This window comes from Micromys minutus, assembly GCF_963924665.1.
Source record: "Micromys minutus genome assembly, chromosome: 2".
NCBI lineage: Eukaryota > Metazoa > Chordata > Mammalia > Rodentia > Muridae > Micromys > Micromys minutus.
In genome coordinates this window covers 11282775-11307065 of record NC_137971.1, presented here as the reverse complement: position 1 = coordinate 11307065, position 24291 = coordinate 11282775, and the positions used below count along the sequence as shown (strand labels likewise).

The window sequence follows — 24291 nt, the reverse complement described above, 5'->3', positions numbered from 1 at the left end:
CCTTATATTGCATAGCTGACCTGCGTTGGTCAGGATTTCGTGTGTTTGGATTCTGGATAATTGGATGCATATGTAGAGGCAAGGCACGTGGAGGACACATGATGTTCGGAGGGTGGAAATAGGACTCTAAGGAGTGATGGAGTGGCTTGCTAGTGCAGCTTGCTGTGCAGTGGTTGGGTCTCTACTCTTTGCTAATCTTGTGACTTTGCTGAGAGCCACAGCCAAGAACTTCTGATGTGCCTGCTTGTCCCTCCTCTTGCTGACTGCTAGTGAAGGGTTTGCAAGTGGGTTGAGCTGTCTCTGTTAACCTGTGAACTCAACTATCAGTTTCTAGACAACACAGATGGGAGTTATTCCAGGGAAAACTTACTAAACTTGTCTACTTCCCTGTATCCTTTCTTTCACTACCTCTGGTGGGTGGGGTACTAATGGTGAATCCGTGTCTCAAGAACCAAAAGTTTTGAAATAAACACTACATCAAAAAATCTTTGTTAGTAGGTAAATATAGATAAGTAGGTAGTTATGCACCTATGCATGGATTCTTATGTTAGCCAATTTCTTATTACTATAACAAATTACCTGAACCAGGGTAACTTCCTAAATATATATATATATATATTTTTTATTTGCCTGCCAGGTACGATGACATTTCACTAGCATGAACTTTTCTCTACTGAAAAATTCATGAAAGATGATGTAATAATCAAGTTATTTGTGGACAGAAGGAGATCACATACCAATCAGGAAAGGTCAGGTGAAGACCAGAAACCCAAAGAGTTCCCCAAAATATGCCCCTAAGTGGTCTAAGGACCTTCTATCCTGTCTCATGTCCCAGATTTCTGAACCATCCCCTAGCATTGCCACGCTGGGACAAACTGAAGACATTTGAACCTCTGAGATAAAACTCCAACAACATTTATATATTTAGATATATGTGATGTATGTAGAAAAATCATTTAAATATCAGTCAACTGATATTTATCAGGACTGATAAAGACTGATAAAGAATTATCAATGATATTATAGGAGAGATAAAATTTTCACAAAGACTTTAAGAAATAGCAAGTTATTGTTTGAGACAGTGAAAATGAATACATTTCGCTGATCATTATGTCTACTTGGGCAACAGAAGAGAAGCTTGCATTTAAAGAATATCGAAGGTAGAAATGTTTGCATCAAACTAGTTCATAAGAACAAAATTCTAGAAACAAATCAAATGTCAGTCATGAAAACAGGCAATAAGTTTAGATATATTTTTGATATCACTTTGGAAATGAAAGAACCATGTCTGTTGGCTTCAACAGAAATAAATCACATCCCCAATATTCCTTGATAAAATGAAATTGCAACAGAATACACACAGTCAAAAGCCATTAATATCAGGTTCAAAAACATAAAAGTAAAGAGTATTTCATAAGGGTTGCTTGCCTGTGTTTTATTACCATATTTTTCAAGTAACAGGCTAGTAAATATACATTCTGAATAGTGATTATCTCCGTGGGGATAGGAGAGAGGATGTGACTCAGGGTTCAACATTGTCTTATTTCTTGTAAGCTGTGTGCCAAAATACACAGAGCTAGTTTGCTACTCTTTCCCTTGCATACATACTTTTATATACATTCTGATAGCTTCAACTTCACCCAGTTGAGAAGATAATGGTACACATCCGTTTCATTTGAATATGACATCCACCCTGCCTCGGCTGAAAACTTGATGTAGAGAGTGACTAATAATACGCATGAAGTTTGGATGGCAGAGGAAAGGTGCCACTGAGAGAGGAAGCAGCAAATGATGGCTGTGGCTTATGAAATTAATGCAGTCAGATAAGATACAGAAAAAGGCAGAGAGCTGGCCTATCATGGACAATGCACGCGAGCCACGACCCTTCCCTAAGCATCACCACGGAGCAACATTCGACTCTGCAGTCACTCCAGTGAGGCACGTGACTAAAGGAGAGCTACTCTGAGATCTCGTGTTTGAAACTGCTCTCCCATCCAGGCCCCTCCCTCCGTAATGGGCCACTTACTTTCTCCTTGGAGATGGTAAAATCTCTTTGTTCCTCCTCCTCATTGTGGGGACTAGAGTAAAAGAAAGTTACTTTATGAGCCAGCCACCGTGTTCAGATTTTTCATGATAGAAATACCAACACAGCAGCTTTATTAACATTCTGAACCTTTCTACTCATAAGCAGCTTACCGCGGCTCAAGCCTCCAGACAGGAGCATGTATACACTCGGGCTTGCACTCTGAAACAATCAGAACATGATCCTGCCCCCTTGACAGCCGTAAACACAATGGGCGCAACCACACAGGTGTCTTACCTGCCAGTTCCTTGAGTTCTGCGGTCTGTGATTTCACCCGAAACAAATTATTCTTAAACCAACCAAACAAACAAAACGACTGCACTTTCAAAGCGTGCGTTGCTGCCTCCCTGTCTTTAATCACGACTCAAAATTCCATCCATCTTTTCCCCTCTAAGGTTGTGAGCCACCGCATGGAAGCTGAGAATTGAACCCTGGCTCTTAATAAGAACAAGTGATCTTAACTACTGAGTCATCTCCCCACCCTCAGCACATATTTGTTAATAGGATATGTTCTTTTATGCATATCATGATGCGTTGCCCATATTATGGTCTCTACCTGCCTCTCCTTCCCCAGCTCCCTGGCTTGCTTCCTTTCCCCAAATAACCCTCCTGCTCTTACTTAACACATTAACACGTATGAGATTAGAACTAGATTCTGCAGAGAGGAAGAACGTATTGTTTTGTCTTTTCTCACTCTCTAGTCCTCACCTGCCCTTTGTAGAACTCTTCCCCTCCCCTAACGTTTTCCCTCCTCCATGTCATATACATGTGACGTATGTGAGACACACATGCACATGACATATATAATTTTATGTTTATATTTAAATCCAGTTTCTCCTAATGAGAGAAACTAAATATTAGTTTACCACTATCTGGCTTATAACAAACTTCAATTCCTTCCATTTTCTTTCAAACAACATACTTTTGTTCATTTTTATGGCTAGATAAAACTCCATTATCCACACATAAGCTACATTTACTTTATCTGTTCTGTTCATGGTCAGTTAGGCTGACTCCATAGCTTTCTACTGTGAGCAGTAGAATAGTGAATGTGACTGCACATAAGTCTCAGCAGTATGTATTCTTTTGCATATGTTCCTACAGTGGTATAGCTGGATCCATGGCAATTTTGTCCTCAGTAATTTTTAGGACCTCAATTGGAAATGACACAGTGACTGTATTAGTATACATTCCCCTGGGCAGCATGTCAGGGTTCCATTTCTGCTCAGGTTCACCGGCACTGTGTGTGTGTGTGTGTGTGTGTGTGTGTGTGTGTGTGTGTGTGTGTGTGTCTATGTCTGTGTGGGCATATGTGTGTATGTGTGTGTTAGAGAGAGAGAGAGAGAGAGAGAGAGAGAGAGAGAGAGAGAGAGACAGAGAGAGAGAGAGAGAGACAGAGAGAGAGAATAGCAAATCTATTACTCTATCTAGGGTCAAATGTATGAAATCCTTCAATTTGCATTTCCCTGGCAAGTAAGGACACTGACCAAGTGTGTGCATAGTTATCGGCCATTCCTATTTCTCTGTTGGTGAACTCTGCTCAATTTATTTGCTCATTTATTGACTAAGTGGTTTGCTTCTGGGAGTCTAATTTTTCTGAGCTCTTTCTAGATTCTCTTTAGCAATCCCCTGTCAGACATGTAGTTGGCAATGATCAGTGGTAGCTGGTTTCTTCATTCTGCTAATCTTTTCTTTTCCTGTGCTTTGAAACTGTGCAATTCTTATTGTCAATTCTTCCAATGTCACTGGACATATTGTAGCATTTTTCAAAAAGCCCTTGCTTTTGCCAATAGCTTGTCTTTTCCCAGGTTTTTCTCCAGTATTTTTAGAGCTTACATTAAGGCCTGCCCGCCATCCACTTAGAATTGATTTTTCTAATTGGGAACGTGGTTTCATTTTTCCACGTGTGTATACATCATTGTAACAGTGTTTCTTAGAGGTACATTTTACGACATGACATTTTTTTCTATAACTATAGCAACGAATATTACTTGCATGTATATCTTTCCTTTCATGCCAGTATCTGTGTGTTTTCTTTGTTATTTTGCCATTTATTTCATTTCAAATCATCTACATTTTTATTTAATCTATTATGAACTTTATAACACTCATATTTACAGTTCATATTTGTTTCAAGAATCTTAATTTCTTCAATAAATAATGTATTGTTATGTCATACTAGCACGTCTGGTTTTATATCTCTAATCATACTGCTTTTTATTTGTTCTGTTGAATACATTACCCCAATTATTCCATGGGATTAATGAATAGAAAATAATTTTTTATTATTTATCCTTTTTAGTTGCCCATATTCATGCTTTTCTCTGTTATTTCCTTCATAATTGTTACTAAAACCGCATCAAAGTTCCTCATGTTAACCTAAAATGTGTTCCTTTATTATTTCCTGGGAAATACTTAGAAGTTAAAAAATCCTCCACTTTACCATCATTTCTCCTCAGCTATTTTCAATGAATAAATCATTCATCAACATTCTTTTCAAAGGAAATTATTGTCACATTATAGGCAATGTTTTCTTAAGCTTTTACCATATCCTCAGGTGACCTATTTGAAAACATTATAATCAATGTCCAATATCTGAGCTCGTTCTAGAAAAAGGTCAGCTGCTTCTAGTCAATTTGTAGAGTTCTACATAGCTTACTTGTGACTACTCTGTGGTAAATGTATTTATCTTTATGAAGGATTTCAGTTGCAGTGTTTTACTCCATCTTTATGGGATCCTACATTCTACTTTATAACTTCTGCATGTGGTTCTGAATGGTATCCTGTTGGGGATATTCAAAAATACAGAGCAGAACTCTTCGTGTCTGTGGGTCTCAACTCCTGCCACGGTGACACTTACCTCGGTTGGGAAAGAAAGTGAAATTAGACGGTACAATAATTGACCATTGCTAACTTGCTTAAGGGAAACATACCGAGCCTCGAAGTTTACAGAGCAGCTATGATCTTCAGGGTTGACAACCCATCCCTTCACTGTGATGAAAAACGAATTTGTTTTTCCTGAGAATAAAGGTTGGTTTATTATCCTCTACTGAGTTAATAAAAGGAAAAAAAGAAAGTATGGAAACATGGAAGGAATAGCATCTTGATGATTTCAGTCACATTGCTGAAATTGGACACTGTGTTACATGTCAGACCTCATCTAGTTTGTACTATCTTACAACAGATTGTGGAGACAATATTTTCTGTGTCAGAAAGCATTTTGGATACATATCAGATATAGTGTTTTGTAACAAATAGACCTAAGGTCTTGTTCAGAAAGAATCTGCAATGCACAGAAGCCTACATACACTCAATATTTTGATTCCTTTGATGATTATGTTTTCAGTTGCCACCATCATCTACCAAGACCTTTTATTACCACTTGACAATAACTTTTGAGATCACAGATTGCTTCATAAGTAGCATATTTGATCAATATGCCGTAGATCTGGGGTTTAATCCCTGGAAACAATAAAAAAGAATAGAAAATAGAAGGGCAAACTAAAAGTCCTATACCCTACATTTTGTCAAATGTATGTAAAAGCTTTCTAAAATTCAGAACATTTTTATGTAGCTTTTATTCTCAGAAAAGCATTGTCTCACCTACATGATATGTTGGCTTTTTTTTTGTTTTGTTTTGTTTTTTTTTTTTTTTTTTACAAAAATGGGTTGGGCTTTTCACAGACATTCTGGTAGAATACTGTTTAGACTGTGTGATGCTAGGGACGTCTCACAAACAGTCTTCACATAGCTCTTCCTCTGAAGAGCATCATTTGTAGATTTCCTTGTGCGAGAAGTTATAAAAGTTGAGGCAGGGGAGGTGGGAAGCTTACTAAAAACAAAAGTAAAGTAAGTGAATAAAAATAGGAATAACACAAACTTCACTCTTTTTTAAGTTGTTTACATTTGTTCCTTGACAAGAACACAAGAGTTACTATATAATGGTTAAACTAATGTATAGTGCAAATGACATTATTAGTCTGTCTATCATGTATATATCTATCGTTTATCATTTGTCTATAAATATCTATCCAACCACTATCATCTGCCCATCATACATCTAGCATTTATCTACAAATATCTATCATATATCATCTATTACCTTCTATTATTCATCTATTTATCTGCTTGTCTGTCTATCTTTATCATCTATCTGTTATTTGTATATTATTAATCTAATTATGCATGTTATGTGCTATAAATGTCAATACTTAGACCCTAATAGAAGCAAATGTGCTGGAATATAATTGTGGAATTACCTGCTACCCTGGAAAGTAACAGCCTTGAAGCCACCATGAAAAACATGGTTGCAGAGAACAAGCAAAAACACTCCTCTTCTTACCTGAACATTTCCTTCATTCTGATGGTTTATACAGCCTCTCTGTCACTCTCGTTAACTCTAAATAACTGGTTAACTTACAGTTAATTTAATTAATGCTTTGGTCAACATTAATCCTGTATTCATGAGTTCTAGTAAGAAAAACAAAAACATTGTCATCTATTTTTCTATCTCCTCGATACACTATTACTATGTAAATTTTAACTTCAACTCTTCTGAAATTCCTTGGTTGAGAAAGATCTGACATATGGATCGGACATACTACGTGGTATAAGACAATCATTTGTGTTGTGTACAATGCTCATTTCTTGGGCTGATTTTGATTTCAGTCTCAGTTTTGGAAGTCAGATTCATGCATATGAAAAGGTTTCCTTGCAAATGATATCTCTTGGTGTCTCTGTCTCTCTCTGTCTCTGTCTCTCTCTCTCTGTCTCTCTCTCTCTCTCTCTCTCTCTCTCTCTCTCTCTCTCTCTCTCTCCCCCCCTACATCAGGGCATTTTCTTATAACTGGGGAATTGGTGCACTCAGCATAATTTTCCAAAGCTCCACAGTACAAAGGATTTACTCCCCTTCCAGAGGCAATTCTTAACAAGTGGACATGCCCGTGCTTATTGGTTATATATCTGAACTATATTATATATATATCTGAACTACAGCAAGGATTTCCTTAGTGCTTATCAAGAGTATCCAGAGAATTGGCAGTAGAGTTGTCTTGGCCTCAATAGAATTTTTGGAGCATGATTGCTTACATTTTTCTTCATCTGTTTCTTTCCAACTTGTTTCACATTTCTCTTCCCACAAAGTTTTCTGTGAAGCTTTTAGACAAGATACTGCAACAAAGACAGTTTCCCCGGATACGATGCTAGAGGATAAATTCTCAGGAAAGGGTTCTGGAGCTTGATGATTCACTGCTTAAACATTTGTCCTCATTTAGATTAATCACACAAAGATAAGTTTGGATGTATGAGATGTCACAATACCTAATAATCTTACCTGTAGTGGATTGTGTGTGAGAAGGTGAAATCCAATACCTGTTTGGCATAGAGAATGCCTTCTTGAGTCACATTTGTATAAGCTTTCCTTTGTAGCTTCCTTTTATAAAAAAATATAAATTTCTTCAGGGCTTTCCTTTTCATTAGTAGGAAGCCTGCTTTGGCTGAGACCTGCCCCTGAGAGCATCCCTACCTTTATCTCTTTGAATCTTAAATCTGACCTCTTCTTATCTCTTCATGGTTGATTCTTCTTGTTCCTTTCTTCCCTTGCACTTTCTCTTTTGTACTTCTTCCTCTTTTTCACTGAAGGCCTAAGTAAGGGTTATTACCAGTAACTTCCTGACTGGTATTAGTGTTAGGATTCTGTAAACCTTACCCCTCAGTTACCTAGCAACAGCCAGGTATACCCCACCCCTCAATTACCCAGCAGTAGCCAGGTATGCTCCACCCCAGTGACCTGACACTATAAAAGGAGCTGCTTGACCCCTCCTCTCTCTCTTGCTCTTGTGCTCTTGCAGCCTTGCTCTCCCACTCCAACCCCTCCTCTTCTCCTTCCCTTCCCCCCTCTCTCCCCACGTGCTCATGGCTGGCCTCTACTCCTCTACTCCTCTAATTCCCCCTCTCTTTCTCTCTCTGCCTCTACCATGACCTGAATAAACTCCATTCTGTACTATACCCTTGTGTGGCTGGTCCCTCAGGGGGAAGGGATTCCCATCATGGGCCCCTCAGAGGCATCTCCCTTGCCCTCCGGCCTCACCGCACCTCCATGGGCCATATGCCCCCCACTCTCTTCATCCTTCCCCTAACATTGGTGCTGAAACCCGGGACGTCATCTTTTCACAACATTGGTGCCCCACGACTTTTTCTTTCATTGGTGCACCGTCATCTTTTCCTTACAATTAGGATATGTAAAACTTTTCCCTTTATACTCAGGCAGACTTGTAGGACAAGGCCAGGATAGTCTCTATCCTAGTTTCAAATATAATTCCCCTCTGAAACCTCTTGAGCTGGGCCTCCATAGTCCACACTGCTCACAGTATTATAATCTTCAAAGTTGTTACTAGGATAATCTGTTAAGGCATGCTTATAGTGTTCAAACATTTTCCTAGTAAAATCTTAAAGCTCTCCATATTCCGAGAGGGAGGGAGAGAGAGAGAGAGAGAGAGAGAGAGAGAGACAGAGAGAGACAGAGACAGAGAGAGAGACAGAGAGAGAGAGAAAGAGAGGAGAGAGAGACAGAGACGAGACAGAGACACAGAGAGAGACAGAGACAGAGAGAGAGACAGACAGACAGACAGACAGAGAGAGAGAGAGAGAGAGAGAGAGAGAGAGAGAGAGAGAGAGAGAGAGAAAGAGAGAGAGAGAGAGATCATGGCCAGGCCTGTAACAATAGCTTACTCCCTGATTCCAATTTTTCTCTTAGTTACTTTTCAATTGCTGTGACAAGAAACAGTTACAAGAAACAGTAACTTATAAACAGGCAATAGCACAAAAGCTTGAAATTCTTCCTAGCACAAAGAGACCTTTCAGCAAAATGACTATTGCTCAGAAAATTAGACTCAGAGTTTACTGTTAAAAAAACATCAGAAGAAACAATCCCAAAGTCTACAGTTAATGTTTGGTATAGCCGGGCTCTTACCTGGGAGTGTGTCAGGTCTGTAAATCCCTGTGAAGATTCTTGGAACCTTCTGGTTTGGCAGAAGCACAGCATGTGGCTTTGAGTGAGGTGACTTTTATCTCTAAGAGGGCACTTTTGCCAGTGGAAAGGCTGACATCACCCTGAGCTCATTACTGTCAACAAAAATTTAGGTAATCAGATGGGGAACTTAGTCCATAGCAATTTTTAGGTGGCTAGGTAGACAAAAGCAGTAACTGGGCTAGGTTGTCATTCAGAAACCTATAGTTAAGTGTCCTGAGGGTATTAGATAAGACCAAGGCAACTAGGAGAACACCTGGCATGAATAAAGGGAACAGTAAAAGCTTCTGAGGAGGCTGGGGCCAGGAGTCTGAGTAGAAAAATAAAGCAGTTCCCCCCCTTCCTATATTAGAATGCGGCTCCCATCCATTGGACAAGTGACTGATTACGTATTTACTAAATACCCTGATGTGACTGACAGTAACACTCAGGCATTCAACAAGCCTTTCTCCAAGCAAACTTGCTGCTGTTTATCAGATAACTTCTAAGAGAACCTGGATCCAGGGTCCCAGCTGAAATGGATGCCAGGGTACTCAAACTACCCTGAAAAACCTTGAAAAGAACTCTAAGGTAGTAAGAGCTGTAGGGGGCATGGGTAATGCATACAATCTAGGGGTTCTTTTACTTCAGGGGACACAGCCGTCCATCATGCTCATGCTGTGATTCCCCCCACACTTGGCTAGAAAAGTAGAATTAAGTGAGTGTTTTGAGTTGCTGTCTTATATATTTGTATTGGTCATCTATTGGATATTTTGTGTACATCTATTAGTTTAATCACTAGTTATATGTTTATCATTTCCAAAATAATGGAAGTCTGAAATATCTTTTCTTTAACTCTGGTACGGCTTTTGTTTTTACGACTGCATATAGTACCTGTTTCCAAGTATCACATAAGACATAGTAACCAGGGCTGAAATGGTTCTATAATGGAGCATCATTTTACAATCACTCATGTCTTCTGTCAGCCTTCATTCTTTCATGTGGGTTAAGCTTGTAATGGGAATATTTCTTTCTTTTTCAGCCTGAAAAGGCCTTCATATTGCATGCATTTTCAGCAAAGGTAGATATGCTGGTAATAGATTCACTTAGCTTTGGTCTGTCTAAAGAGTCTTTATTTTGTCATGAGGTATGGAACTAAAGATGGAAATTCTCTTTTCTCTCTAGTGTTTCAAAAATAAAAAGAAGGGTTGGAGAGCTGGCTCAGCAGCTAGGAGCACTGGCTGCTCTTCCGGAGATCCTGAGTTCAATTCCCCGCAAACACATGGTGACTCACAACCATCTATAATGTGATCTGATGCCCTCTTCTGGCACACAGGTATATATGAAGATAGAGTAATTATACACAAAAAAAAAAAAAAATTTAAAAATCAAAACCAACAAACCAATTAACCAACAACAAGAAAACAAAACAAAAAGTCAAACATGTTTTATTGTTCTCTGAATTTCATAGTCCTGGTTAATAGACAGGCAATGGTTCGACTGATGTTCCTTTGGAAAATAATAAGAATAGGTTCTCTGGCAGCTTTAAGGTAATTTGTTTGTATGTTCAGATTTCATGATCTGAAATTTGACTATAATGTGCCTGGCTGTGATTTCTGAGTGTGTGTGTGTGTGTGTGTGTGTGTGTGTGTGTTTATGTGTGTGTGTGTGTGTATGTGTATGTGTCTATCTGTCTGTCTGTGTCTATGTATTTGTGTGTGTCTGTGTGTTTGTGTGTGTCTGTGTGTGTTCACATGTGTGTGCACACATATACTTGTGTCTGTCTATGTGTTTGTGTGTCTGTGTGTCCATTCCTTCTGTTTGTGAACTATTGACTAAGAGTGAATGAGTTGAGTTCCTCTGTCACTTTCTAAATGTCTCTGAGATATTCTAAACCATTATAGATTTAACTATTCTTCCTTTCACCTTTACTTTCTTCTCTCTCTATAATAATTCCCTTGCTCCTCTCTCTTTAGTACTTCTTACATGGTTAGAAGGTCTCATGGTCTCCCATGTGTCTTGTACTCCTCTCCTTAGCATGCCACTCTCTCTCTCTCCATTTCACTTTACATGGTTTCTACTGATCTGTAACTTCATTAACTACTAACATATTCTACTGTGGCCAAATTGTTTTTACCTCAAATCAAAGTCTTATATTTTTACTTTGGTTTTATGCTTTACATTCAAAAGTGGTTTTGTTTGTTTGCTCTGCAGTTTTAGAAGGATAATCTGTTGCAACTACATAATTCCTTTTATTCTGACCACTATTTTCTCTTAACAAAATGTTAAAACTTATTTAAATATCTTTACTCAACACTATTATCTGAATATATTATTTCTTGGTATATATATATATATATATATACCCAAACACCTAATACTTTAAAATTATTGGGTAGTTAGCATTTTATTTTATAAAATATATATTTTATTACTCAATATAATATTCAATATTTTTATATTATTTAATATGATATATTAATATATGATTTTATTACTTCATTAATATTTTTAGCACTAATATTGGTAGCATTCTTTCTCAAACATCTAATCTTTCTTTTAGGAAATCATAATTCCTAATGTTTACTTTTTTAATTGAACAAACTTATTTTAAAAAACAGAGATAAATGTATAGATATTTAAAAAGCATTTTTGCATAAAAGTATATAAATACATTTTGATCAGTATGTGATTTTTTTAAAGGTTTGATAGTATGCATTAAAATCTTACTAGTTACAATGAGCAAAAAGTACATGTAAAACAAGCTGTAACCTGGAAATAGTCAAAGTTTTCTTGGTGTGTAAAGATTAAGCATGATGATTTTTCTTTTTTTTTTTCTTGTTTTAGCCTTTGTTTTCTTTTCATATTGTCTGTGAGTTGTTTCTGGGGTGTTCAGAGCTTTCTGGGGTTAGTATCCAATTATCAGTGACTGCATATTATAAAAGAATGTCTGTTCTTTTGTGACTAGGTTACCTCACTCAGGATGATATTCTCTAGATGCATTCATTTTCTTAAGAATTTCATAAGGTCATTTTTTTCTGATAGCTGAGTAGTACTCCATTGTGTAAATATACCACAATTTTTGTATTCATTTATCTACTGAAGGACATCTGTGTTCTTTCCAGCTTCTGGCTATTATAAATAGGGCCGCTATGAACATTTTGGTGCATGTGTCTTTGTTGTATGTTGGAGTATCTCTGGGGAATATGCCCAGAAGTGGAATAACTGGGTCTTCAGGTAGGACTATGTCCAATTTTCTGAGAAATCGCCAGATTGATTTCCAGAATGGTTGTACCAGTTTACAACCCCACCAACAGTGGAGAAGTGTTCCTCTTTCTCTACATCCTCACCAGCATCTGCTGTCATCTGAATTTTTTATCTTAGACGTTCTGACTGGTGCGAGGTGGAATCTCAGGGTTGTTTTGATTTGCATTTCCCTGATGACTAAGGATGTCGAACACTTCCGTAGATGCTTCTCAGACATTCAATATTCCTCAATTGAGAACTTTTTTTTTAAGTCTGTACCCAATTTTTTTAATAGGATTGTTTGATTCTCTGGTGCCTAACTTCTTGAGCTCTTTGTACACCTTGGATATGAGGCCTTTATCAGATGTGGTGTTGGTAAAGACCTTTTCCCAATCTGTTAGCTGCTGTTTTGTTTTCTTGACAGTGTCCTTAGCCTTACAGAAACTTTGTAATCTTATTAAGTCCCATTTATCGATATTAATGTTTACTTTTATACTAATGTAGTAACCTCTACAGGGCCTCTGCGAGACAGCCTTCCCTGTATTGCTTATAAATACCACTTCTTTTCCACATTATGTTAAACTATGGCCTAGACAGAAGAGTCAGATATATGTGGTCTATGTAGTATATCTCTCTTTTTGCATGATGTCTCCTGTTTTAATTTTTTACCCATGTCTTCAAAGACTTTTTAATATGGTTGTCTAGAATAAGGGAAAGTAATTGTTACTGGTTTCTTTAACAGTTGCCAGGATTCGCAAACTGGTTCTATGATCCACATAAAATTATGATAGCTAGTGCAAAGCACAAGCATCTAAATCATCTCCATTGAGGCAGAGAAATCTCAAGCACTAATGCTGGACATCATAGAGACTAGTGGGTATATTGGTTACATATTTATTGCTGTGAAAAACACAGGGTTTATTTGGGCTTACAGATCCAGAAAATAAGAGTTCATTACCATTATGGTAGGTGAGTATGACCACAGACAGGCTTGCTAGATGGAACGTCAAGCTGGGATCCAATACCTCAAACCATAAACAGGAGGCCAAGAAAGAGAACTGTCATTTTGAGAATCTCTTTGAACCCTCACTTATGTTCCAGTCATAGTCCATGATGCAGTCATGAGCAGAAACTCAAGACAGAAACCTGAAGGGAGAAAATGACATGGAGGCCATGGAGTGAGGACCTTTCTGGCTTACTCCTTATTCTCTTGTAAACAGATCTTCATGGCACCAAAAGCCACCATCCCATGCATGACATGCCTACAGTAAACTTGACCTTCTATCACAAATCACCAAACAAGAGAATGCGACACAGTCTTGTTCACGGGACATTATGGTGGTAACATTTTCTCAACTGAGGTTGCCTTTTCTGAAATAAGTCCATTTTGTGTAAAACTGATGAGAAGCTATTGAACACAATGGCCTAATTCTAGACATACAACTGTTCACTCAGAATAGAAAATTAATTGATACAAATTTGGAACATACATAAACTTCTGAAAGTTCTATCTAATAAGTCAAATGAAAAACATTTGGGAAATCCAAACCAGGAAAATTTGCAGTGGATGTATATTCATGGATTTATTTGTATGAACACAATATAGTGAGAGCTTTGGTTTCTTAAAAACATAGACATACTATAGGAATACATTTTCATATTAATATTTCATATTATTTCATTTAATCCCAGGTGCGGGATATGGGGCTTCCTCATAGCCAGTAACTATGATTTGCCTCATGCTTTAGCAGGGACATAATTTTTCCAGCTGCAGATAGTTTGTGTGAGTGTATAACATTTGGAATTCTGGAAACTTTTCATAGAATATGTAATGTTAGAACCTTAAGAGAAGGGGTCTGGTTGGCTGGATGGTAGTTGGTTATACCTGGTTATTTTTGACTGCAGTTAACTGTGCTTTGTTTTGGTTTCTCACATAGTCCTGCACAAAGAGGCAAGAAAAAATTAGATATCCTGATAGCAAAGAGCAAACTTGCCCTGAAGAGGTAGATGACCCTAATGAGCAGGAAGTAGTCTAATGATATCATTGCCCTCTTTCCCTCCCTAGTGTTAAGACATTGAAAGGAAAGAAGAAGAGCTGTAGAGAAAGGTAGAAGAAATAGGTACTCATAAAGTAATCAAAAGTTCAGCTACAACAAAGTAACTTTTAGTATTAATGAACACATAAAGGACTCATTCAGTGGACATTCACCACCTTCTGAGTTCTGTCCCTCCATTGTAATAATAGCTCACAAAATGTTTACAGATGATGATAGGAAGGATAGTATTATGCATGCTCCCACAATAAAAGAATCTAAGTGACTGGAACCAGGTGCTGAGAATGCTAAATGAAAGACATGCCAGTAAGAGCCAACTCTAAGGATGCAAAATTGTACAGTCCCTCATTAGTTTGTGTGCAGTTAGAGATTTTTTTCTGAAATATAATCTGGATGACGAGAGAATAAGTATTATTATTGGCCTTGACACTTAGCCTAGATGTGCCTCACCATTTTTCTCAAATTCCCTTTATAGAAGCACTATTATATGTGTACTATTAGATTATGTACTGAATGTCTGAGTTATTGACATGGAATATTGCTCAGCATGAAATATTGTGCAGTACAAATTTAAACCCATTGGCACACTATACAGTAAAAGGAAAGTGTTCCATTATGACATAACTCACTTAATTTTTCCTTTACTTCCTATTGGCTTGGCTTGGGGGTTTCAGAAGAGCTTGCTTATGTATTTGGGAGAAGCCCTGCTTTTGCCTGGAGCTTACATGCCTGTGGCCATGAATATTTGAGACATGGTTGATCTGGCTGGGGTCCACATCACATCCTCTTGTGGGGGAGGTACTTGGGGTATGGCCAATGCCCCAAGGGGCATTGCACTGCTTATGGGAGTATGAAGATTCCTGATTATCAGCAAAACTATGAAGCTTCCTATTATTGTTCCCCAGGCTTTGACTGTCTCAACCTAGAATCAAGGATCCATTATGGCCTAAGTCCCACACCTATGGTCACCTGATCTTTGACAAAGGAGCTAAAACCATGCTGTGGAAAAAAACAAAACAAAACAAAACAAAAAAACAAAAACAAAAAAAAAGAAAAAAGAAAAAAAACCACCATTTTCAACAAATGTTGCAGGTTCAATTGGAGGTAACTACATATAAGAATGAAAATCTATTTATTCTAACCTCCTTGTACAAAGCTCAAGTCCAAGAGGATCATAGACCTCCACATAAAACCAAATACACTGAAACTAATACAAGAAAAAGTGGGAAGAGCCTTAAACACGTGGACACCAAAGAAAATTTTCTGAATAGAACACCAATGGCTTATGCTCTAAGATCAAGAATCAACAAATGGGACCTCATGAAATTGCAAAGCTTCTGTAAGGCAAAGGACACTGTCAATAGTACAAAATGGCAACCAACAGAATGGGGAAAGATCTTTACCAATCCAACATCCAGTAGAGGGCTTATATCTAATATATGCAAAGAACTCAATAAGTTAGACAGCAGATAATCTAATAGATCTATTAAAAATTGGGTACAGAAATAAACAAAGAATTTTTTTTCTGAGGAATATCAATGGCTAAGGGTACCTAACAGAAGGCTCAATATCCTTATTCATCAGGGAAATGCAAATCAAAACAACCCTGAGATTCCACCTCACACCAGTCAGAATGGCTAAGACCAAAAACTCAGGTGACAGCAGATGCTGGAGAGGATGTGGAAAGAGAGAAACATTCCTCCCCTACTGGTAGGATTGGAAGCTGGTACAACTGCTCTGGAAATAAATCTGGTGGTTCCTCATAAAATTGGACATAGTATACCTGAGGACCCAGCTATCCCACAAGAATATACCCAAAAGAGGTTCCAATGAATAACAAGGACACATGCTCCATTATGTTCATAGCAGCCTTATTTAAAATTGTCGGCTGTAAAGAACCCAGATGCTACTCAACAGAGGAATGAATATAGAAAATGTGGTACATTTACACAATGGAGTACTACTCAGCTATTTAAAAAAAAATGACTTCATGAAATCCTTAGGTAAATGGATGGAACTAGAAAATATCACCATGAGAGAGGCAGCCAAACCATGAAAAAACACACATGGTGTACACACACTGATAAGTGGATATTAGCCCCAAAGCTCAGAGTACCCAATATACAATTCACAGACCATGTGAAGTTCAAGAAGAAGGAAGACTAAAGTGTGTGTGCTTCATTCCTTCTTGGATGGAGGAACAAAATACTTACAGGAAAAAATATGGAAACAAAGTGGAGGAAAGGTCATCTAGAGACTGCCCCACAATGGGATCCATCTCATATATAGTCACCATATCCAGACACTATTGTGGATGTCAAGAAGTGCATGCTGACAGGAGCCTGATATAATTATCTCCTAAGAGGCTCTGCCAGAGCCTGACAAATACAGAGATAGATACTAGCAGCCTACCTTTGAACTGAGAATGTGTTCCCCACTGTAGGTGTTGGAGAAAGGACTGAAGGAACTGAAGGGGTTTGCAACCCCATCCTAAAAACAACAATATCTGTAGATCTTCCTGAAGCTGTTTGTATTTTAATGCTAATCCTACTTCCCCAAAAAGGGCAGCCTAGTCTGTACTCAAGAGGTGACTTCATCTGAATCTTCCCATTTTAATTAGTAAAATAAAGGAAAGCCAGTGACTGGGCAGGGGGTAAGCGAGGTGGAGAGAGATCAGGGAGGAGAGATCAGAGGACTAGGGGGAAGAGAAACTCCAACATGGAACTCCAGAAAGACCAGCTAGATCCAGGTGAGCTTAATTGGCATTAAACAGTTAGGAACATTAAGGTTTTTATAGGTCTAATATCTCATATAGAAGGCCAGTTTGTATCTTTATCTATTTGAAGTAATCTTGTTGTGTAGAGGATTTGTGGATTGAGAATTGAATACATAAACCTGTGTGAAAAGCTAACGGCTGTAGAATTGTATTTGTATGGGTTTTGGGGTAAACAAACACCCCGGGATGGAGGTGGACAAAACGCATGCACAAAGTTAGACCTTGGTGGTGGCTTGGACCGGGCGACAGAGGTGCGCGGGGCTCCGTACTAAAATCGGGCCTGAAGAGTGAGACCTCGGGGCCAATAAAGACATAAGCCTTTTTTATTTTTTAAATATTTACTGCAACAAATATCAACCAAACAAACCCTCCACTGCTCCCAGGGACTAAAGTGACAACCAAAAAGTACACTTAGGGTGGATCCATGACTCCAGCTGCATAGGTAGCAGAGGGTGGCCTTGTTGGATATCAATAGGAGGAAAGACCTATGGTCCTGTCAAAGCTTGATGGCCCAATACAGTGGAACATACAGACCATTACATCATTGCTAGCATTGCTAGTATTTTCAGAAGATACACTAGCCAATAAGGGATCAGAGCTGTACACAAGCTATGAGGCTTTTGCCATCCATCTTGGAATCTGAGGAGACCCAGACCCTTATTTTAGACTTCAGCCACCTCTGTAACATACATTTCATTTTTTTTCCTTCCTCATATCTCTCTCACATATACTTCTCTTTCATTCTTTTTTGGGGTGACTTCCAAAAAAAAAAAAAGCTGTCTGCAGTCCTGTCAGTGCCTCAGAATTCTGTTTTCATGGGGGAACTGGTCTAAGCAAATGCATCCTTTGAAACTGAGCTCAACACATTTAAAACCAGCAGAGAGCACTCCCAGGTAATCAGCAAACACTTTGCAGAGCACCACAGGAGTAAAGTTATTTAAATATCAAATCCTGTTAACCTATCAGGATTAAGTAAATAGAGAGTGACAGGAGACTTGGAGAAGGCCTTTGAAGAGTACATCTAGACTTTGAGCTGAGCAGGAGAGAAATACCGTGATGAGGCATTGACAAATGAGAATTTGTATTAGCAAAGTCACTGGTCTGCAGACTGACAGTGTTCCCTTGTAACGCTGCTCCTCAGGCCCCTTCACTCCAGCGACTCTGTAACACTTACCTGTAACACTTACCAAGCCATATGTGATTAGTGGTGTTATCCTTATTGAAAATGTTTCCCACCCTAGGGATCTCCTGAAGTTTCTGTTCCTGTCTCCCTGTTTTATTGGTGACATTGCAAAGAGTTTGTGTACAAAAGACAAAGGTGATTGTTTTTCTTCCATCTCTTTTTCTTCTCTCCTTCGCCAACTTACCTGGCATTACTTTTTTTTTCTGTTGCCCTGGATGAGGGAATCATTTCTTTCTATTTTCTTGCTGTAATAGTCCTTTGAGAGCCTTTTGCATATTCTGGTCACAGCCATCTCCTTCTCCAGCTGCTCCCTGACCAGCCCCCCTTCTCTACTCACGGTTTCTTTTGTAATCTCATGAAATACAATTTGTGCTTCTCATCTATCCTTGAATCTGTGGCCTTCTCCTGGAATGCACTTGGTCTACCAGTGACCACACCTTTAAAGAAAACTCTCCCAGTCCATGCAGCTATAAATTACCAATAGATCCTTGAACAGGGGTGAGGGTATGTGCCAAGCTCTCCTCTCCATGCTGGGGTTTGGCCTGGGTTTTCACAGACCTTGGGGATGGTATCACAACTGATGATGACATCAACTGTACAACTACCCTGTTGAGTCTGTACACCCCTTTTTCTATGTATTCATCAATCCTCTCTGGCTCTTGCATCTTCCCAGTTCTCCTCCTCAGTGGTTTCTGAATCCTAAAAGAAGAAAGTGGGATATAGATGTCCCATTATGATTTTCATTCTACACTTTCTTATTCTCTGTAGCCTGGACAGTTGTGAGTCTCCTGTTAATTATCATTTATTGCAAAACAAACTAAAAAACAAAGTAAAAAAAAAAAAAAAAAACTTCTGAGGTGAGAGTTGAGCAATCTACAAATCTGTGTGAATAACACATTCTTGTTTTATACTATGGCCATTTACCTGAGTAAAAATAATAAGTACCTCCCTAGGGCCTATGACTTACCTAGCCACAGTCTTTTGGCTTGGATAGTGATATCATTTCTGGGTTTCAATTTATGGAACAGGCCTTAAATACAATCAGAAAGTGGTTGTTTAATCTTATGACACTCTTACACCTGTGGGTATGTCTTGCCAGGCCAGTTGTTATTGAAGCCCTCAGGGTTCACAGTTTGGCAAGATTGTTTATTACTGTTCTCTTCCAGTATGCGCAGCACCTTCTGGTAATATGAAATGTAGCCAGTAAGCATGAAGTTTCCAATAGTTTAAAGTGAAAGAATGTAATAATGGCACAGAAAGGATTAAATGGGGTCCCATTCTCATCTCTGGTATAGCAACACTCCCGCCCCTCCCCGAATCAAAGTTATTATCATGTACCAAATTGATTTTCATCACAGGATGGAAGTGCTTAGAAAATTAATTCCCATTCATGTGCAGAATTCTGGGATACCCTGGGTTTTTTTTTGTTTTTGTTTTTGTTTTTGTTTTGTTTTTTTTGTTTTTGTTTTTGTTTTTTTTTTGTTTTTTTTTGTTTTTGTTTTTGTTTTTTTGTTTTTTTTTTTTTTTTTTTGTGGCATCTCTAAACACTATCCAGCTCAGAAATTTCCTTTGTCTTTATGTGCACTGCTATCTATTTTGAGTGATGAGCTCACCACTGATGCAGTTGACTTGGGACATCGAAGGATTTCTTGGTGGCATAACACACATTGATGGGAAATGACGTAAACTTAAGGTACTTCTGCGAGAGAGAGAGAGAGAGAGAGAGAGAGAGAGAGAGAGAGAGAGAGAGAGAGAGAGAGATCCTGCAGAGGACATTTCCTGGTGCTCAGACTCTTGCTGTACTCTAATCATGAGTTCCAATAAGGAATGCATACAAACAATATCCAGTAAATATTAGCCCACTGATATTTCATTATGAATGTAGCCTTAGCAGCCAGATTGTAAACAGTCTATGAGAAGTTCAGGAAGTTACAAATACACTTGAAGTATCGGAAAACATCAATTGGATCAGATTGAAAGAAAAGCAATGGTGTTATAGACCAACCGTTAACCCCAGCTTTAGATACACCTTAGATGAAAGGTACACACAGCATGTGTGGTTCCTTTGGTTGGTTTATTTGTTTGTTTATTCATTTTTCTTTCTAAGTCAAAGCAAATACTTTGCTGCAGAGAAGAAATAGCTGCAATTTTACTTGCAAATTTTTGCTGCAGCCATTTGTCTCCCTGTAATATTTTTCTATGGTGACTTGAAATTTGGACTGCTGAAACCTTTCCCTGCTAAGTATTTAAACAGTTATGAAGTGTTTTCTAATCCCTGCCCTATAGCTTGTAGTAACCATTTGTGAAGAAAATAAAGAAAACTGTAGCAAGTTGCCCTCCTGCAGCTACCTAGCATTTCTCCTCATAATACCTTGTTTTTTTTAATTACAGAGTAGATAAACATGTTGCCATTCCATTCAAAACACTGTGCTGGAAATTTGAGAGTGCTGCAGAATTTAGTATCTAAGATCAGCACTGAGTTTCTAGAAATACATTTTAAAGAAGTTCTACATTTCTCTATACTATATAAAAAGGTGGAAAGGGTTTGCATCTGTTGGGATTCTGTAAACCCCACCCCTCAGTTACCTGGAAATAGCCAGGTATGCTCCGCCCCAGTGACCTGACACTATAAAGGGGGCTGCTTGCCCTCTCCCTTCTCTCTTGCTCTTGCCTCTTGCTCTTCCCCTTTACCCCTCCTCTTCCCCTTCCCCCCCCCCTCTCCCTCCAGGTGCTCATGGCCAGCCTCTTCTCCTCTACTCATCTATTCCTCTCTCTTCTCTCTCTCTCTCTCTGTCTCTCTGTCTCTCTCTCTCTCTCTCTCTCTCTCTCTCTCTCTCTCTCTCTCTCTCTCTCTCTCTCTCTCTGCCTCTACTACCTTCTTAACTCTCCCACGACCTGAATAAACTCTATTCTGTGCTAAACTGTTGTGTGGCTGGTCCCTCAGGAGGAAGGGATTGTCAACATGTCCCCCCAGTGGCATCTCCCTTGCCCCCAGGCCTCATCACACTTCCGTGGGTCAACACCCCCCCCCCGCCAAATGTGCTTAATCTCTACCTATACTGTATACATATATGTATTCCAGCATCTTGTCAAGTCCAGATGCTCATTACATCTGGAACAGCTCCAGAGAAACAACCTACAGATGCTTCAGCCTTCTCTCGTAGACACAGACGCTTCCACTGGACCTGTTCCTTCTGACCTATCCTCAGATGGTTCCACAGACCCTGGATAACAAGGAAACAGCCAACTCTAAGACTGGATAAACATCCCTACCCCCACTTTTCTAGACTCTCTAGAAATGTCACCCCAAAACCAGCATGAAACAGTCAAAGATCACAATGACCCTATTCTAAGTCCACCATTACCTCTAATTTTTATTTTTTAATTAAACCAAAGCAGGGGAATGTTGGTATTCTCTAAACCTTGCCCCTCAGTTACCTGGCAATTGCCAGGGATGCTCCGTGCCAGTGACCTGACACTATAAAAGGGGCTGCTTGCCTCCTCCTCTCTCTCTCTTGCTTTTGGCTCTCTTGCCTCTCTTGCTCTCCCATCCCTACCCCTCTTCTTCCCTTACCTTCACCTCCCCTTCCCCCTCTCTCTCCACATGCTCAAGGCCAGCCTTTACTCCTCTTTGCCTCTGTCTATTCCTCTCTCTTCTCTCTCTCTCTGCCTCTACTACCCTCTTAATGCTCCCATGACTTGAATAAACTATTCTGTACTAAACTGTCATGTGGCTGGTCCCTCAGAAGGAAAAGATTCCCACATGGGTCCCTCAGGGTTATCTCCCTTGCCTTCAGGCTTGGCCGCACCTCCATGGGCCATATGCCCCCCCTCTTCATTCTTTTCCTACCATTGGTGCTGAAATGGCCTGCCTCTACTCCTCTATGCCTCTTTCTCTCTGCCTCTACTACCCTTTTAACTCTCCAATGACTTGAATAAACTCTATTCCGTACTATACCATCCTGTGGCTGGTCCCTCAGAGAGAAGGGATTCCCAACATGCCCCCCCCCAGAGGAATCTACCTTGCCCCCAGGCTTTGCCACACCTCTATGGCCCATATCCCCCCCCACTCTCTTCATCCTTTTTCCAACATTGGTGCAGAAACCTGGGGCATCATCTTTTAACAACAGCATCAACATTTGTTATGTTCGCCAGCTATGTGTTTTCAGAGCTGAAAGAGCAATGTCTTTGAAAGATTCCTGCAGAAGGGAGACCCTCAGTTAAGTCTCGGGATAACATGATCCCCCAAGGACTCATGAGAGACTGTACTAGCTGTAATTACACGAGGTTTTTTTAATGAACCAGTGCACTTGGGTCGAGACTCATATCCCACACAGGAGTAGAGGAGTCGGACCCTGAGTGGTTGGGAGAAGGGGTTTAAAAAAAAAACAAACCACAACCCGGGGGGAGGGGAAGGTGTTGGCATTAGAATAGCCGCCTCCCCCAGCAATGGCTCCACCCACAGGTGACAGGAACCTAGCACATCAATTGCCATGGAAACAGCCAAAGCATTCCCAGAGGACATCAGTTCTAAATCCCATCTCCACCTGGGAGCAAGTGATGTCACTACCCCTACAAAAGACCAAAACCCCTCCTCCTCTCTCTCTTTCCTCTTCCTCTCTTCGCCCGGCCTTGACCCCTGCCCCATCCCGTTCTATTAAACCTCTCCAAGTGGAACCGTGTTTGGTGTGGTCTGTCTGGGCCTGGGCGAGAAATCTAATTAACAGCATTGGTGGCCCGTACGGGGATCATTCTTGTCAGTAGCCAGTTTGTGAAGTCCCAGTAGTGACTGATTCACACTCTTTTCCAAGTGCAGTGCACACTCCATGGTATTCAGCCCACTCTCCCAGTCATCTCGGTCTGGTTTCTTTATATCCTGAAGGAAGATGCGGCCACCTCGTTGGTTCTGCAGCTTCATCAGTTTCTCCACATGTTCCCTCTCGAGATTGGTGGAGGAACTATTTGGCAAAGTTTTTCAGAGCCACATCATCCCGGTCAAAATAACATGACATAGAGAGATAGGCGTAGGAGGCATACAACTCCAGGTTGATCTGGCGGTTGATGGCAGCCTCCGCGTCCTGGTGGTAGTTCTGGCGCACTTGAGAGGGAGATGCGGTGGTCATGGTGGTGGGGCGAGGCGCGGTGGCGACGCTGGAGCAGCGGAGCGACGAAGTTGCAAAGGGTTCAGGCTCGAAGCGGCCAGCGGGGGTCGAGCACCGGTTCCGTTCAAGCACTGTTGAAGCAGGAAACCGCGGCGACTCTGGGCGAGAACGTCTGGCTAGGAGGAGAAGCAGAGGGGTTGCTGGCAAGCTTGGGTTTAGGCGAGTGGGGGGAGCAACGGAAATGGAAGCAGGTCACCTATCTGGGACTAACAATAACCCCAACCCACGAAGCTATTACCTTAGATAGAAAAAACCTAATTCAGTCCCTAACCGTCCCTTCTACAAAGGAAGAAATTTTATCATTCTTAGGGATAACTAGCTTTCTACACTCCTGGGTTCCTTCCTTTTCCCTCCTCTCTCGCCCCCTATATGAAGCAGCATCAGGTTCCATCCATGAACCAACCCTCAAGCCTGTTACCAGGCCCTTTCGAAGGCGCCAACAGGCCCTCCTTAAAGCTCTGGCCTTACATCTCCCTGACCTGACTCGCCCCTTTTCCCTCTATGTAACTGAAAAAGAGGGATTTGCCCTTGGAGTCCTAGGTCACCAACTGGGGCCATCTTTTGCACCCGTAGCATATTTGTCAAAAAGACTAGATATAACTGTCCAGGGATGGGCACCCTGTATTCGCACCTTAGCAGCTGCTGAACATCTCATTAGAGAGTCAAAAAAGCTATCCTTTGGTTCGCCCATAACTGTTTTCTCTTGTCATAACCTGTCGCAGCTCCTGACTTACGAAGGCCTACAGACCCTGCCCCCTTCGAGGGTTCTTTCTCTCCAGGT

The 24291-nt window shown here is 40.0% G+C and overlaps 1 pseudogene across 1 annotated transcript; it reads right to left on the bottom strand.

The window, feature by feature from the left end:
* Nucleotides 1-23068: 23068 nt before the first annotated feature.
* Nucleotides 23069-23611, bottom strand: LOC308416991 (ferritin heavy chain-like; annotated as a pseudogene). Its single transcript has one exon. The product of its transcript is annotated as a ferritin heavy chain-like (transcript).
* Nucleotides 23612-24291: the final 680 nt, after the last annotated feature.